The sequence below is a fragment of the Oryctolagus cuniculus genome, chromosome 3, assembly GCF_051225735.1.
Source record: "Oryctolagus cuniculus isolate XC-2025 breed Fujian yellow rabbit chromosome 3, ASM5122573v1, whole genome shotgun sequence".
Taxonomy (NCBI): domain Eukaryota; kingdom Metazoa; phylum Chordata; class Mammalia; order Lagomorpha; family Leporidae; genus Oryctolagus; species Oryctolagus cuniculus.
Genome location: NC_142869.1, coordinates 135,057,603 through 135,073,620, shown reverse-complemented (window position 1 = coordinate 135,073,620; position 16,018 = coordinate 135,057,603). Strand labels below are relative to the sequence as shown.

At 43.7% G+C, this 16,018-nt stretch overlaps 1 long non-coding RNA gene across 3 annotated transcripts in view; it reads left to right on the top strand.

Annotated features, from left to right (window-relative positions):
- Nucleotides 1-16,018, top strand: part of LOC149127523 (uncharacterized) — an 85,998-nt gene that overhangs the window by 28,991 nt on the left and 40,989 nt on the right. The window lies entirely within an intron of this gene.

Genomic DNA, 16,018 nt, shown 5'->3' with positions numbered 1-16,018 from the left:
TGGGTTCATATCGAGCACCAGGAACCAGGCACGTGGAGAAGCATCTAGGCCAGGAAGCCTAGGGTGGGTGGCCTGACCACGTGCCCTGGAGATGCAGGGCTACAGCAAGCCCCCTCCTGGCAAGAGGCCAGGGCAAAGAAGAGAGGCGCGGACACACTGTGTCCCAGGCTTTTAACCCACTTCCAAAAGAGAGTGGTTAATATTGGCTGGTGGGCACTCAGGTGTGGCCAAGTAGGGGCATGAGGTCACGAAGGGAGTGGCAAAGGTATCAGGTAGGGCGTGAGGTCACACAGGGGTGTGGTGAAGGCGTGATCTTCCAGCTCACAAACCTAATTGATTTTAACCTGTATGCCTGCCTACTTTACTACTCAGGGGATTATCTGTTAAAAAGAAAATAAAAAGACCAAGTGATGGAGAGTGTGAGAATAACACTGAGGTCCAACATATTAATGATGAGAATTTCAAAAAGAAAACACAAGAGACAATGAAAGTGGAGAATCAGTCAACAAAATATTAGAAGACACTAATGGAGATACTTAGCAAAATAATGCAGAGAAAACCTCAAAAACATGAGCCTTCCTTCACTGCCATTTGTTTATAAATATGAATGATGAACCAAGAAGCACCAGAACCCTGAAATGGAAAGACCAAAATGTCTACAAAGAGAAAGAGACCTACAAGGAAGTAGAGTTAATTCATGGTACAAAAACTAGGATAAATGGATCATTTAACTAACATCTTTAAACTTATCTAGATGTTACATTTAGATAACATGAATGTGGCAATGGAAAACAAATGATCTGTAAATGCTAAAAATTCTTAAAATTTAAAAATGTTATTGCCATATTTGGAAAATGGATGTACTGAATAACAAAATGGGCATGACGAAGATAACTTGGTGATGAAGGGCTAAGATCAAGAGAATTGATTCAAAACAAAACAAAAACAAATAAAAAAATGAGAATCTGGTGAAATAAAGCAAAAAACAGAGATGGAGATTATGAGAGTAAAATAGAGATCTAATATAGCAAAGGCAAGTGTTTCAAATAAAGAAAAAATGATTAATCTGCTATTCAATTTATCCTTAGTAGCAATAGCTACTTGAATAATATATCCATGTATCTTTTTGAAGGGACTTTATTTTGGATCTGTTGTGAATATCTAATGTGGGTTCAACCCAAAGATAATCATGAGACATGAAAACACCCCAAATTTTTTACCATGTTTCCCATATGAAAATGTTAGTTGATAACATCCTTTCTAAGCACTTGCTGTCTTTCTTTTTCCCTGGGAATTGGCTAATTAGGCTTTCTTCAGAATTACATTCTTCAAATTGGGCTTTTTTAAAAATTACATTCTATTATGAATATAATATATTCTATTATGAATATTCTATTATGAATGTAATTTTGGTTACATGAAGGTTACGTTTTGCTGGCTGATACACAATCCTAGCATTTTTCAACTTTCATGAACTTGCAAGAATAAGGCAAGTAAACATATTCTAATCTACTTGATCTCGCCCTCCGAGAATCCCATGGCATTTTATTTCATTATGTTACGTCCCCTGAAGAGCTTTTGTTCCTTTTTGGTGATTATGGTGAAGAAGGTGATTGTATATTATTGGTATATATTCCAGATGGCAATGGGCCACATCATGTAGTATTTTGTTAAGGTGAAAAAGTAATAGCGTGTATGTTTACTGAATTGACAAAAAACATTAAAAAGAAATAGCCCTTTAAGACTATATTTTGGGGCCAGATCTTTAAAAAAATTTTTTTTATCTAAATGAGGGTAGCAAATTTCAAGTACTTCATATATTCAGATTTAGGAACATAGAGATACTTCCCATACCACCCTCTCTCCCACCCTCACTCCCACCCTCTCTCCTCCTTCCTCTCTTATTTTTTCTTTTAATTTTAAAATGATATACTTTTAGTTTATTTTGTAGTCAAAAGCTTAATCCTCCACTAAGCAAAGAATTCAACAAACAGTAAGAAGAAGAAGAAGAAGAAAGCCCTGTTTCTCAATCCTAGAGGCCAGGGCTGTAAACAATAATCAAATCTCAAAATGTCAATTCCACTCCTATATATTACTTTTTAGGCATTCTATTAGTTACCACAGATCAGCGAAAACACGTGGTATTTGATTTTTTTTTGGGGACTGGCTTATTTCACTAAGTATAATAGTTTCCACTTGCATCCATTTTGTTGTAAAAGAAAGGATTTCATTATATATTTCATATTTCATATATGAAAAATATATTTAATGTTTCATATATATCTCATTGTATATATTTCAATATATATTCATCATATATATAATATATATATATAATCACTGAGTAGTGTTCCATAGTGTATATACACCATAATTTCTTTATCTGTTCTTTAGTTGATGGACATCTGGGTTGATTCCATATTGTAGCAATTGTGAATTAAGCTGCAGTGAACATGGGGGTACTGAAAACTCTTTCATAAGCTGATTTATTTCCTTGGGGTATAATCCCAGGAGTGGGAAGGATGGGTCCTATAGCAGTTCGATTTTCAGATTTCTGAGGTATCTCTATGCTGTCTGCCACAATGGCTGTCCTTTTTCAGAAGGCCAAGTGTTCCACATGGGTGTATTTTGTTTTGCTGATATAGATTTTTATTTTAATTGGACAGAAACTTAACATTTAGGAAGTTGCATGTAAAGACTTTGGGTTTCTGGCCTCTGTTGGATAATGGGAAGACCAGGCAACACTGGACCCACACGTCCCCATGACACCAAGCCTCCTGCTCTATTTGACAGACAGCTGTCCCTTTTAGATGGCATAAATGCAGCACATCTGCCATACACTCCATGTGGTCTTCTCCAGTATGCAAATACCTCACCTGCCTCACTTCTCTGTTACTTTTTCTGCCCTCACAAACACTGTAGTTTGTAAACCTCATTGTAAATACCCCAAATTAGGTATTCTAAGTTATATAAATTTAGAAATTCACTATTAAGTTAAGCTTAATGTAGTTTTGTGTAATTTTCTTGTGAAAGGTTAATGTTACCGGTGAATGACAGGGTTCTTGTCTTCGTGCAACAAAGAATTCAGGTGTGAGACAGAGAGTAGTGGAAAGTAAAATGGCAAGGTTTATTAGGGAAGGAACATCCGTAAGAATGGATGGGCACCTCTCCAGACAGAACTTGAGAGAGAGTGCCCAGTTGCTCGGACACTCGGGGGAAGAGGGAGGTTACATGGTTGAGCGGAGAGATTACACCTGGGTAGGCCAGGTGGGCGGCTCAGCAGAGAGGCAGAGGACTGAGCGTGCAGTCCGGTTGAGGCTGGGGGTTTTTAAGGGGATGGGCCTTGCCTTCCTGCCTCTGCTCCTCTTGGAACAAAGGACTTTTTGGATGTAAATACTAAAAACTCCTATCTGAGTTTTCCCCCTGAAGTTACCAGACAGGGAGAAGCCTGGAAGGATGGGCAGGACCCCCTGGAGAATCCTCCGGAGCAGGATATTTGAAATGCAGATATCAGGCAGAAGGGGCGGGGACCCCCACCTGGCAGGTTATTGGGTAGAAGGGAAGGGGCAGGGCAGGATGCAAATCCTGGGCTGCCCCTGAACCGTTATTGGGGATGACTTTGAGATGCATATGCTGGATCCAAATGTCTCCTTAGGCCTTTGTCACACACACATAAGCTCATATCTGACTTCCTACCTAAAGTTAAGTTTTCTTTAAATAATAAAATATTCAAGATGTTGCTAGCAATTATTGGTGAGGTGTGGGTTTTGTATTGTGTTCTGAGCTACCTTCTCCATGACCAACAGGGAGAAAGTCAATTAGGATTATGGCTGCTGTTTGTGATTCAAGGAGCAGAACCAAGCTAGAAGTCACAGGAATAGGAATGAGACTATCGCCCTGCCCTAACCACTTGGATCAATTGTATTCTTTTCTCAACAACAGCAGGCCCTCTTCTTGAGTTCTGTCACCCTATTCTTCAGTTCTTTGTCTAAATAAGCTCTAAGCTGTGTGAAATAGGAGCCTTGTTTTCACTGTGTTGTGCTGTGAAGTGCCATATGCACACATGGCATTTTGTAGATAATAAAAGCAGCAATGATTACAGGCTGTGTGTAGTCCTCTGTTGATAGCCCTGCTGGTAACAGTGCACAAAGATATCACTTGACATTCTATTGAGTTAACAGAAACCTTTGCACTGATTCTTACTGCTGTTAAGAGCAGGGAGAATATTGATTTTAATCAGAAGAAACAGGGAGAAATCGCTTTGACATGTGTTTTTTACTTGATCTTTCAGAATGTCATGAAATAATGAAAAGAGTAAACAATAATCTATGTGGGGTTCTTGCAAAATGGCTGAAAGGTTGTCTGAAAATAGTGACCCAAAGAGAGAAATTTAGTTTTCCAAATGAGATATTTAATCAGCCACCTCAGAGCAATCTCTCACATGACTATTGGAGGTTTTTCATTGGAGCATTAAACATTTGTGATTTCTTAAAAGTCAAACTGTGATTGAAACATGCAGAAACTTTAATTTGTTCATCATTTTAATATTTTGCTTCTTCTATTTGCTTCTTTGCTCAACAAAAATGTTATGAACAACTACAATGTAGCTGGTGCTGTCCTAAACTTTGCAATGTAAAGTCCTCACTTGAATGCGCTTTACATTCCCATGGATAGATATAAACAATGAAAATGTTATAAAAAGATGCCAAATGGCAAGTGGTACTGTGGACCAAAAAAATGGGTCAGGATGAGGAGGGAACAGAAACTACCAGTGTCCATGGATTGGTAATATCCATTTTTATATATTGTGGCTAGACAAAAGCTCTCTTGCAGATCTAAGGAAGTGGGAAGCAAGTCATGTAGGGATTGTGAAAAGTGTACTCCATGCAGAAGGAAGAGCAAATGTCCTGAGGCAGAAGTGTGCCCAGAGACAGCAGGGAGTCCTGTGCAACTAGGAGAATAGCAGCTGTCAGTAAGGAAACGGGAGGATTCCTGTCTTACAGGCTGCTGCAGACCATTGCAAATGAGATGGAAAACCAGGAGAAGGTCATAAGTAGCAAAGTGACCTGCTCTGAGGTTTTTTTTTTTTTTTTTTTTTAAAGAAAAATTGAGTTGGGTGCTGGAAGAGTAAGTGTAATGTGGCTAAACTGGAACAAACACTGTAATAGGCTGGTTCAAATCTAGGCAATGGGCAGGAGTGTTTTAGGTCAAGGTGATAGTCACAAGTGCTTTGAATTTTGTCATAATTTGGAGGTAGAAGAGATGGAATTCCCTAACTGATTAGATATTAGGAGTGAGATAAAAAAAGAGGATTTCGATGTCTTGGGTCTGAGCAAATAAGATGTATAATTCAGGCTAGGTCAAGAGGGTTGGTAGGGAAAACTGGCAGGTCATTTTGAGATAAGTCAGATTTGGACCCTGGAGAGATGAGTATTTAGTTCCAAGTGAGAAGTCATGGTTGGACAGGTGTGTTTGGATGTAATCAGTATGAAGTGTATATTTGGAGCCATTCCAGAAAAGGCACTTGAAGGGAACATTCAGGGAGTAAGTTAGGATGAGAAGTCTGACAGCTGAGGGCTAGAGTGTTTCAAGGGCCAGAGGTTGGAGGAATCAGCAGTGAAGAGGAAGAGGCGTGATGTAGTAGGGGCCAAGGAGAACCAAAAGCAGTGGTGCTTCAGAGGCCAACGGTGGGGACTATTTAGGAGGAGGGAGGGGCACACAGACTCAAAGACCCTTGATAGGACTAGGAAAGTGAAGATGGCCTTGGCACCTGGGAGTTATTACTGACCCTCTTCTGTGTTCTGCAAGGGAATGGAGGGGACAGTCTTCCTGTGGATTCAAGTGAGAATATGAAGGTAAGAAAGAGCAAGAACAGAGAACTCTAGCGAGGACTTTCTCTGTAGGTAGCAGGATGGTATTTTTGTTGGAGCCATATTGGCACACCAGCCAAGCTTGTTGGAGCAGTGTGTTCCGAGGGGAAGCTCACAAGGGCGGGACCAGTCTCAGCAGTGTGAACTCCTGATGCCCACTGCGCACAGCAGTCTAGTGGGGCTGAGTGCCAGACTCCAGAAAAGAGGCTCTGATGTCCACACCAGCTCCTCTCCAGATGTGTGGTGCCATACCTTGACTCCAGTACGATTCCTCAACCCCTGCCTTGATTGCTGCTAGCGTTAGGGGTGCTTGAGCCTCTGGGGGGACAGAATTGACTGTGATAATAAGCATTGCCTCCCCAATTCCTATGGGAGTTCTGTAGGGCAACAGTTACTTCTCTGGGAGTCCCGCCTAAAGGAAGTTTTATGTATATATATATATATATATAAAGATTTATTTGAAAGAGTTACAGAGAGAGGTGAGACAGAGAGAGAGAGAGCAAGATCTTCCATTTGCTGGTTCACTTCCCAAATAGCCACAATGGCAGAGCTTGGGCCAGGCTGAAACCAAGAGCAAGGAGCTTCCTCTGGGTCTCCCACCTGGGTGCAAGGCCTCAAGGACCCGGGCCATTCTCTGTACATTAGCAGGGAGCTGGATTGGAAATGGCCAGGACTCAATCAGCTCCCATATGGAATGTCAGTGCTGCAGGCCTGAGCTTTAACCCGCTGTGCCACAGTGACTGCCCCAAGGCAAACTTTACAACACAAAATAGCAAGTATGGGGGCGGGGGGGGGGGGGTGTTGTCCCTAATGGCTTTTCTATTTCTCCTCTTCCCTTTTCTTCTGTCTCCTCCCTCCCCTTCCCATCTTCTTTCTCCTGCTTGCCTTCCTTTTCTTGGCTATGCAACATGATAGATTTTTGTATGCTAAGGGAATAATCTCATAGAGAGGAAATGTAATGTAGGGGAAATAGCTACTGGTTTGGCTTCTACTGGATAGATGAGAGGGTTCCAGCTCAGTGCAAGACAGAACTCTGGCTTCCTGGAGACAACGGACAGTTGTCTGTGTCAAAGGGGAGAAGGCAGGGTTTGTATAATAGTTGTGCTGATGCTGTACATAGAGATTGTGGATATTCTCTTAGGATCATTTAAGTTTTTCAGCAAAATGTGAACTGTGTTGAGGGTAAGGGGAGAGAAGCAGGTGTTGGAGTGATTATAACTGTGTGATGATTAACAGCCCCATTTCCCCAGAGAAAACAAATTTCATTCTCTATGAGCCTTTAAATGAGACTTTCCCTCTCTTACTAGAGACTGCATTTTGTGGATTTGTGGACTACTTGGTTACATTCATTTAGCTTTTGGTCAAATGTTTATTTCTACAGTTTTCCTTTCATAGGAAAAAATTTGAGTTTTGTTAGATGATTCTGTCAACATAACAGAGAAATGAGCAAAAATGTACATATGGTTGTATGGAATTTGTATAGAAGAATCTGTATTTATTAAGCATACAAATGTGTTTAAAATTCACCAACCTTCATGTGGCTCACAGCAGGCAAAAGCATGACATTTGAAATTGTGTCTTCATTGCTTTAGGAGGGCATGGATGATTGACACATCTTAACCTACTTATGGCTGTGAGACTGAACCAGTTATTCACATAAATTCATTTTTTTTCACATTTGAAGCTTAGATGATTGGATTAATTTACAGCAAAATAAACCAAGCCTGCTACACTTACGGTCCTTCAGATAGATGAGGAGATGGGCTATTCTGCCAAAATGCATATCCTTTAAAATGCGATTATTGTGTAGGATTCTTGAAAAAGCAATCAAAATATCCCATTTTCAAATAAATAAAGTAACACAGTAACTGGGCTCCATGGTCTTTGATTTCCTTGCCTTTAATATGGAGGTCAAGTTAAGCTTGCACTAATTGACTTCTAGAGAGCCTTCCAATTATAAAATTTTATGACCCCTAAAAATAGTTTTAGTAGGCAAGCCATCTGTGGTTCAGTTATTAACCTGGATGATGCCAGACACTGCTTTCCCAACACATCTTGGTTGTTTCCTCTGAGATACCACTTCCTTGTTCCTTTGGAGAGGATTATGCTTTTAACTTCCAGCTGCAAATGTGGTTCAGATGGAATGGTAGAAATTATTTCAGGCCTCATGTTTAAATGGCAGGAGTCTGGAGAAGACAGTTGCATGGAACTTTTTAAAATGGACATCTCTAAGACTCATCTTCTAAGCTTCTGAGTTAATGGTGTGAGACTGGACGTGGGGATCTGCATTTTAGTAAAAATCATGGTGGTCCTGAGACGCGTGGCCAATGAAATTCACTTTGAAACACTGTCCTATTGGTATTTAGAATTTATACAGTTATACATATTTGCCTAATTCAGTGATATTGGACACAAGGACTCAACAATCATGGTGTTAGCTGAAAATCAGAAGATGCCAAAAATTAACAAAAGAATAGAAAATAGAGGATGGTGGGCAAGCTTGGAGGCTTGTTATGGTGTCCAAGGCACTGACACATTGAATTCTAGGAGGTGACTTATCCTGACATTTAAAAAAAACCTCGGGGCTGACGCTGTGTTACAGCAGGTTAAAGCCACAGCCTATAGTGCCAGCATCCAATATGGGTGCTGGTTCAAGTCCTGGCTGCTCCACTTCTGATCTAATCTCTGCTATGGCCTGGGAAAGCAATGATCCAAATCCTTGGGCCCCTGCACCTGCGTGGGGGACCCGGAAGAAGCTCCAGATTCTTGGCTTCAGATCAGCTCTTCACCAGCCATTGTGGCCATTTGGGAATGAACCAGTAGATGGAAGACTCCTGTCTGTCTGCCTCTGCCACTGTAACTGTCCCTTTCAAATAAATAAATAAATCTTAAGAGTCAAAGGGATCACACAAACAAGACTAGTGTCTGAAAATACTAACTGATAGAATAAAAAAGGGAGAGAACGATCCAACATGGGAAGTGGGATACACAGCAGACTCATAGAATGGTAGATGTCCTAAACAGCACTCTGGCCTCAGAATCAGCCCTGAAGGCATTTGGATCTGGCTGAAGATCCCATGAGAGTATTTTAGGCATGGAAAGCCAAGACACTCTGGCAAATAAAACAAAACAAAACACCTAAACACTTACATGAAAGATCTCTGTGAGTGAGATCCCAGTAGAAAGAACGGGGCCATCAAAGAAGGAAGTACCTTTCTCTGAAGGGAGGAGAGAACTTCCACTTTGACTATGACCTTGTCTGAATAAGATTGAAGTCAATGAACTCAGGAGGCTTCCATAGCCTTGGCAACTCATGACTAGAGCCTAGGGAGATTACTGACGCCATAGACAAGAGTGTCAAATTGTTAAGTCAACAAAAGGAGTCACTGTGTACTTACTCCTCATGTGGGATCTCTGTCCTTAATGTGTTGTCCAATTAATGCTATAACTAGTACTGAAACAGTATTTTACACTTTATGTTCTGTGTGGTGCAAACTGATGAATTCTTTACTTAATATATACTAAATCAATCTTCTGTGTATAAAGAGAATTGAAAATGAATCTTGATGTGAATGGAATGGGAGAGGGAGCGGGAGATGGGAGGGGTGTGGGTGGGAGGGAAGTTTTGGGGGGGGAAAGGCCATTGTAATCCATAAACTGTACTTTGGAAAATTATATTTACTAAATAAAAATTAAAAATAAAATCTCAGGAATTTTATCAGCTAGATCAGCTTTATATTCTATTAATGACTCCAGATCTTCAAAAAGCTGAAAGTACAATCCGCACAGTCTACTGAAGATTGCTTTTCACATCCTTGAAATTTATGTTCAATCCAGTAAATGGCTGGAAGTTAAGAATGCTGTTGAATGAAAATGGCAAGTTTCCTTCTCTTCTCCCCTTTACTCTTTCCCTCTTCCTCCTCTATCTGTCTCTTTCTCTCTTCTTAGTAGTGCCTACTCATTTAGATCTTGTTTCTGCATTTGTTGTTTGGCATTGTGGAGATATTCTTTGGTTTCTTCTTCTTTTTTTTTTTTTCTTTCTCGTTGTGGTGGCTTTTCTCCTTATACTATGACTCTAGATTAAGTGGATTGTCTGCTTTTGATGAATATCTAGAGGCTTATGGTGGGTGTGGCCAGAGAGCTCTGTTCAGTTCTTCATGGTTAAGGGTGTGCCAATGGTGACACACCCAGGTTTGGCGTGGTAAATCTTCCCTCTCTCTTTTTTTTTTAATTCAGAAGGGAAGTAATTCCACTCAGCTGAGCTGTTCTCCTAGAAGGCAATCAGTGTCTGAGCGCTAGCCCCAGTGGGTATAATATTTACTCTGTCCCAAGGACCACACAAGCATCTGTGCAGTCCTCAGTGTAAGCTCAGATTTCCCTGCTATGTCTCTCACCTGGTAGCCAAGGCTGCCCGAGTTTGTGGCGTCTCCCACAGAGACTACTCAGCCACACTGTGAGTTCTCTCACACACCCTCAGTTTTTTTTTTTTTTTTCCCACAGTCCTGGTTCATAAGCTCCACACATTCACTAGGTCTTAGTCTCCCGTTATTTCTTCCCACCAGAGTCAGGTTTTTCTGTTTGGTTGAGGGCAGGCGCAGCCCCAAGCTGGTGCAGCTGTTATGTATGTCCAAAATGGCACCTGCTCTATTGTCTTGTTCGCCTTTGTAAGGTGAGTGGAGAGAGAATTGTGTCCGTACCAGTCCCTTTTATTTTTTTTTCTCTCCTCTAGTTAGGCTGGTGTACTTTGCCCCACAGGGCTTCAAGCCTCATTCCCTCTAGGCTCTTCCTGCCACTTTTCCGCCTGTGTCTCAGGCTACTACAGTTTTACCTCACCTCCCTTTCCAGCGCTGGAGCAGAAACTCTCTCGGCAGCTGGGCTCCCAAGCTGTGGGCACCCATGCCCTCCACGTAGGTCCACCATGTCCCTCTAATTCTGGAAGAGTTTCCTCTGCAGTTTTTTCCCCTAACTCTTCCCTGAGACTACAGTATCTCTACTTTTATTAAACTATCTTTTCCTGGACTCTCAGTGAGCTCCCTCCCTATTCTGCCATCTTGGAGCCCTCTTCATTCTCTTCTTAGAGGAAAATGTTCTAGTTCTTTGAGAGCAAATGGAAATCTTACTTCTTCAGGTATTGTTCCCTGAAGATCCTGCAGCCTCCTCTTCTCTCTAGATTAATTAATTGTATCCTGTTGTTTTCATTAGAATTTTTTTGTGTTTTTTTTTTTTTTTTTTTTGACAGGCAGAGTGGACAGTGAGAGAGAGAGACAGAGAGAAAGGTCTTCCTTTGCCGTTGGTTCACCCTCCAATGGCCGCCACGGCCGGCACACTGCGGCCTGCACACTGCACTGATCCGATGGCAGGAGCCAGGTGCTTATCCTGGTCTCCCATGGGATGCAGAGCCCAAGCACTTGGGCCATCCTCCACTGCACTCTCTGGCCACAGCAGAGAGCTGGCCTGGAAGAGGGGTAACCGGGACAGAATCCGGCGCCCCGACTGGGACTAGAACCTGGTGTGCCGGCGCCGCAAGGCAGAGGATTAGCCTAGTGAGCCGCGGCGCCGGCCTTTCATTAGAATTTGATTGTACAACTTACCAACTTGTGAGCCCCTTATGTAGGGGGACTGTAAGTTAAATGGCTTGGACCAGTTTTCCTGGATTTAGTATTAACTGAGCCCATTTTCACTCCCAGAAGTGTTCCAGGTTGCCTGTGCTTTGGCACAGTAGGCCAAGCTTCCACTGGCATTGCCAGCAGCCATATTGGCAACTGGTTCTAGTGCTGGCTGCTCCTCTTCTGGTCCAGCTCTCTGCTTATGGTCTGGGAAAGAAGCAGAAGATGGCCCAAGTCCTTGGGTCCCTGTACCTACCTGAAGAATGTCCTGACTCCTGGCTTTGGATAGGTTTGGATCCAGTCATTGCAGCCATTTGAGGGATGAACCAGCGGATGGAAGACCTTTTTTTCTCTCTCCCTCTCAGTGCCTCTCAAATAAATAAATAAAATCTTTTTTTTTTTTAATGCTCCAGTTTGGATAGTAGATGATACATATACCCTATTGTGAAGGGTCTTCTTATCCCTAGCATTAAGCTTATTACATGGTGCATAAATATGATGCATAAAGGTTATTCAAAGTTTGTCAGTGAGTTTGAATTGAATTTATATTTGATGGCTGACAGCACAGTTAGAGGCATGGAAAAAACCTTTGCGTGTTTTCACGTTTGATTATTTATATCTGTTATCTATGGATATTATTGTTCAAATGTAGCCAGACATGGAGCTTATGAAGCTACTAGTTTCTCTAACGAGGGCAGAGATAATCTGATCTTTTGAGGAATTAACTACCCTCTCTCAGTGACTCCTAAATGATGACACAGAGGAATGTATGAAGGAAAGCAAACACCTTTGAGGATTCTTTTATAGTTTTATGGAAAAAAGAGAAAAAAATAAAGGCCCAGGTGATGGATTAAACTGAACACATTGTATTTATTGGATTTTTTTTAGAAAGATTTATTTTCTTTATTTGAAAGGCAGAGTTATAGAGAGAGAAAGAGAGAAATCTTCCATCTGCTGGTTCACTCCCTAAATGGCTGTACCAGCTGGGGCTCTGCCAAGCCAAAGACAGGAGTCAAGAGTTAGGAGCCTCTCTGGGCCTCCCATGTGGTTGCAGGCGCCCAAGCAGTTGGGTGGTCCTCCATACTTTCCCAGGCCCTTAGCAGGGAGCTGGATCAGAAGAGGACCAGCCAGATGCTAACTGGTGCCCTCATGGAATGCTGGCATTGCAAGCAGCAGCTTAACCCACTACACCACAGTGCCAGCCCTTGGATTGTTCTTTAAGATTGTGTTAAATGGCAACCTCTTGTTTCAACATTGGAATTTTCTTTCTTTTCTGAATTGATGGTAATTAAAATGACCTTTCCTTATTAAGTAAGTTGGCAACCTCAAAGTTGTCTAAGAAAATGGCCTGGTTATAGACTCATGAGAGTGGAATATTAAGGGGCTCAAACCTGTTAATCATAGAAAGCGCGGTCATCTTTCCTGTCCCCTTCAAAAAATGAGATGGGTAGGATCTGATTTACTGCTTTATTCCCAGGATGCACCTAGTGCTTGTACCAATAGTTATTTTTTATGTACATGAACACATAAATGTGTGAGTAAAATACTCATCCAAAGTGGCCCAGTTTGGTAAACAGTAGTGCTGATTGTTCCCTGCTGTATTCAGCCTTCACTGTTGTCACTCCCCGTCTTCGTGGAGGAACGACACAGGACCCTGCGTTGTTCTTTCGTCTGCTCGGCCCTCCCCGGGTTTGCTGCTGGTTCTTCCCGGGTTGGCTGCTGGTCCTTCCCGGGTTGGCTACCATCCCTTCCACCTCCGTGGAAGGGCGGTTCTCCCTGGCCACTTTTCCCCACTTCCGCGGGGGAGTGGCACACCGCCGGCCGGCTCTCTCGGGGGCTGCACAGGTGTTCCTCAGGTGTTCCCGTTAGATGTTCCTGGTGCATGTTGTCTCTCTCCTCCTTTATAGTCCTCTTCCACCAATCCCAACTCTGCTACCCACACGCCGAGTACGCTGCTCTCCTCCAATCAGGAGCAGCTCCTGCAGCTTGTCAAGTTGGTGAGAGGCAGCTGGGTAGAAGCTGTTGCCTCCTCTCCCAGCGCCATATTGTGGGAGAGCAGATGCACAGAATAAGTCTTAATTCCAGTAACTTAGTCTAGTCCAGGTTGCTCCCCACAGATCCCCCTTTCTTTTTATTTTTGGCGTTGATACGCGCCTGTCTTCGGTGCCCCATGGCACACACTCTGCTCTGCTTGCTAGAGTTGCCCACAGGTGCTTACAAGCCCTATCAGTCAGGCAAACCGAATCCGGGTCCTCTCTTCGCCATGTTGTGAGGAGGTTTTTAGGCGCTGATGCGTGCCTGTGTTCGGTGCCCTGCAGCGCATGCTCTGCTCTGCTAGAACTGCCTGCAGGTGCTTACAAGCCCTATCGGGCAAACCGAATCCAAGCCTTCTCATTGCCGTATTGTGGGGAGACTTATTGATGTTAATTCGTGCCTGTCTTCGGTGACCTGCGGCGCATAAGCTGCTAGCCGCCCGCAGGTGCTCACCACCTCCCTAATCAGGCAGACCGAATCCAAGCTCTCATTGCCATGTTGAGGGGAGGCCTTATTTTTCTCTATTTCTCTATCTCCGGGCATTCCTATCTCTCCCATTTTACTTCTATCTGCCAGCATTCCTATTTCTCTCATTTTACTTCTAAACTTCTGTTTCTCTTATCCCTGTGGCTTCCCAGCGCCCACCCCGAGGCTGCTTCTCGGCGGCTTCCCGGCTCTGAGCCGCTTCAGCCCACGCTTCTCTCATCTGCGTGGCTTCCCGGCTTCGCTCGCGCACTCTGCGGTCTCCACGCCCCTTCGCGCCTACACCACGGCCTCGCGCTAGCCCCACGTTCCCTATCTATTCACGCCCCGTGCTCTCTCTGCACGCGGCGGCTTCCGCGAGTCACACAGCGTAGCTTACGTTTCCGCCGCTGGCATTCAGTCCAAGTTCCCCGGACTAACCTGGCGAATTCCAACCTGGCGGCCCACGTCTCTGCCTCTGGTTCCAGATTTTTGCCTTTTGCTCCCCGGGCTGACTTGAAGAATCCCAAGATAGCTTACATTTCCGCCTCGGCCTGCCCCCGCAGCTTCAATTTCCCTAACATTTTTCTCTACCCGGTATGTTTCCCTAAGTTTTCTTCCAACAATATTCCTCCCTCATTTCTCCTGGCTTCTCCCCACAGTCCGTATCCGAGTCTGTTTGTTCTAGCTTTCACTTTCACTTTCGACCTTAGAGATTTCTCCCGGCTTCCCCCGTAGTCCGTATCAAGTCTATGCCTAGGCTTTCAATAGCTTCTTCCGGCACCTTTTCTGTCCGGCTTTCCCCTAGGCTCTTCGCTAGTCTCTCTCTCTGGTATTTTCCACTTCTTCCCGTTTCTTCCCTCCTAGGTTTCCTATCCGAGTCACGGCACCATTATGTCGCTCCCCCTCTTCGTGGAGGAGCAACACTAAACCCTGCCTAGGCTTCATATCCGAGTCACGGCACCATTATGTCGCTCCCCCTCTTCATGGAGGAACGACACTAAGCCCTGCCTAGGCTTCATATCCGAGTCACGGCACCATTATGTCGCTCCCCGTCTTCGTGGAGGAACGACACAGGACCCTGCGTTGTTCTTTCGTCTGCTCGGCCCTCCCCGGGTTTGCTGCTGGTTCTTCCCGGGTTGGCTGCTGGTCCTTCCCGGGTTGGCTACCATCCCTTCCACCTCCGTGGAAGGGCGGTTCTCCCTGGCCACTTTTCCCCACTTCGGCGGGGGAGTGGCACACCGCCGGCCGGCTCTCTTGGGGGCTGCACAGGTGTTCCTCAGGTGTTCCCGTTAGATGTTCCTGGTGCATGTTGTCCCTCTCCTCCTTTATAGTCCTCTTCCACCAATCCCAACTCTGCTACCCACACGCCGAGTACGCTGCTCTCCTCCAATCAGGAGCAGCTCCTGCAGCTTGTCAAGTTGGTGAGAGGCAGCTGGGTAGAAGCTGTTGCCTCCTCTCCCAGCGCCATATTGTGGGAGAGCAGATGCACAGAATAAGTCTTAATTCCAGTAACTTAGTCTAGTCCGGGTTGCTCCCCACAACTGTGAGTACTGCCTCTTACCTTTCCTTGGGTTAAACTTTTGGCTAAGGGTTCAATGTTTGTGTGTGTCGTATGTGTGTATTATTGTAATAGTCTCTTTTATTCAAAATTTTAAAGCTAGGAAAGTTATAAGAAGACACATGAGATACAAAAGTAAGCATCTTAGCTATTTTGAATGGCATATACATTCACATATTTATGTTATTTATGTTATTTTTATGTTATGGATGCATCCGTAGAATCAGTTTTATCTTGCAAGAGTGAAACTCCGTACATATTGAACAATAACTTCCTGGTCCCTTCTCTCACCCCCTGGAAGCCACTATTCTACTCTGCCTATGGACTTGAATACTTTTGGAACCTTCTGGATGAATTTGATTCCTTGTGCTGTCTCACATTGGTGGAATCAGGTGGTTTGTCCTTTGGGACTGACTGATTTAACTGCACATCATGTCCTCAGCATTTACTCATGGTGCACTGTGTGCCAGAATTTAATGATATCT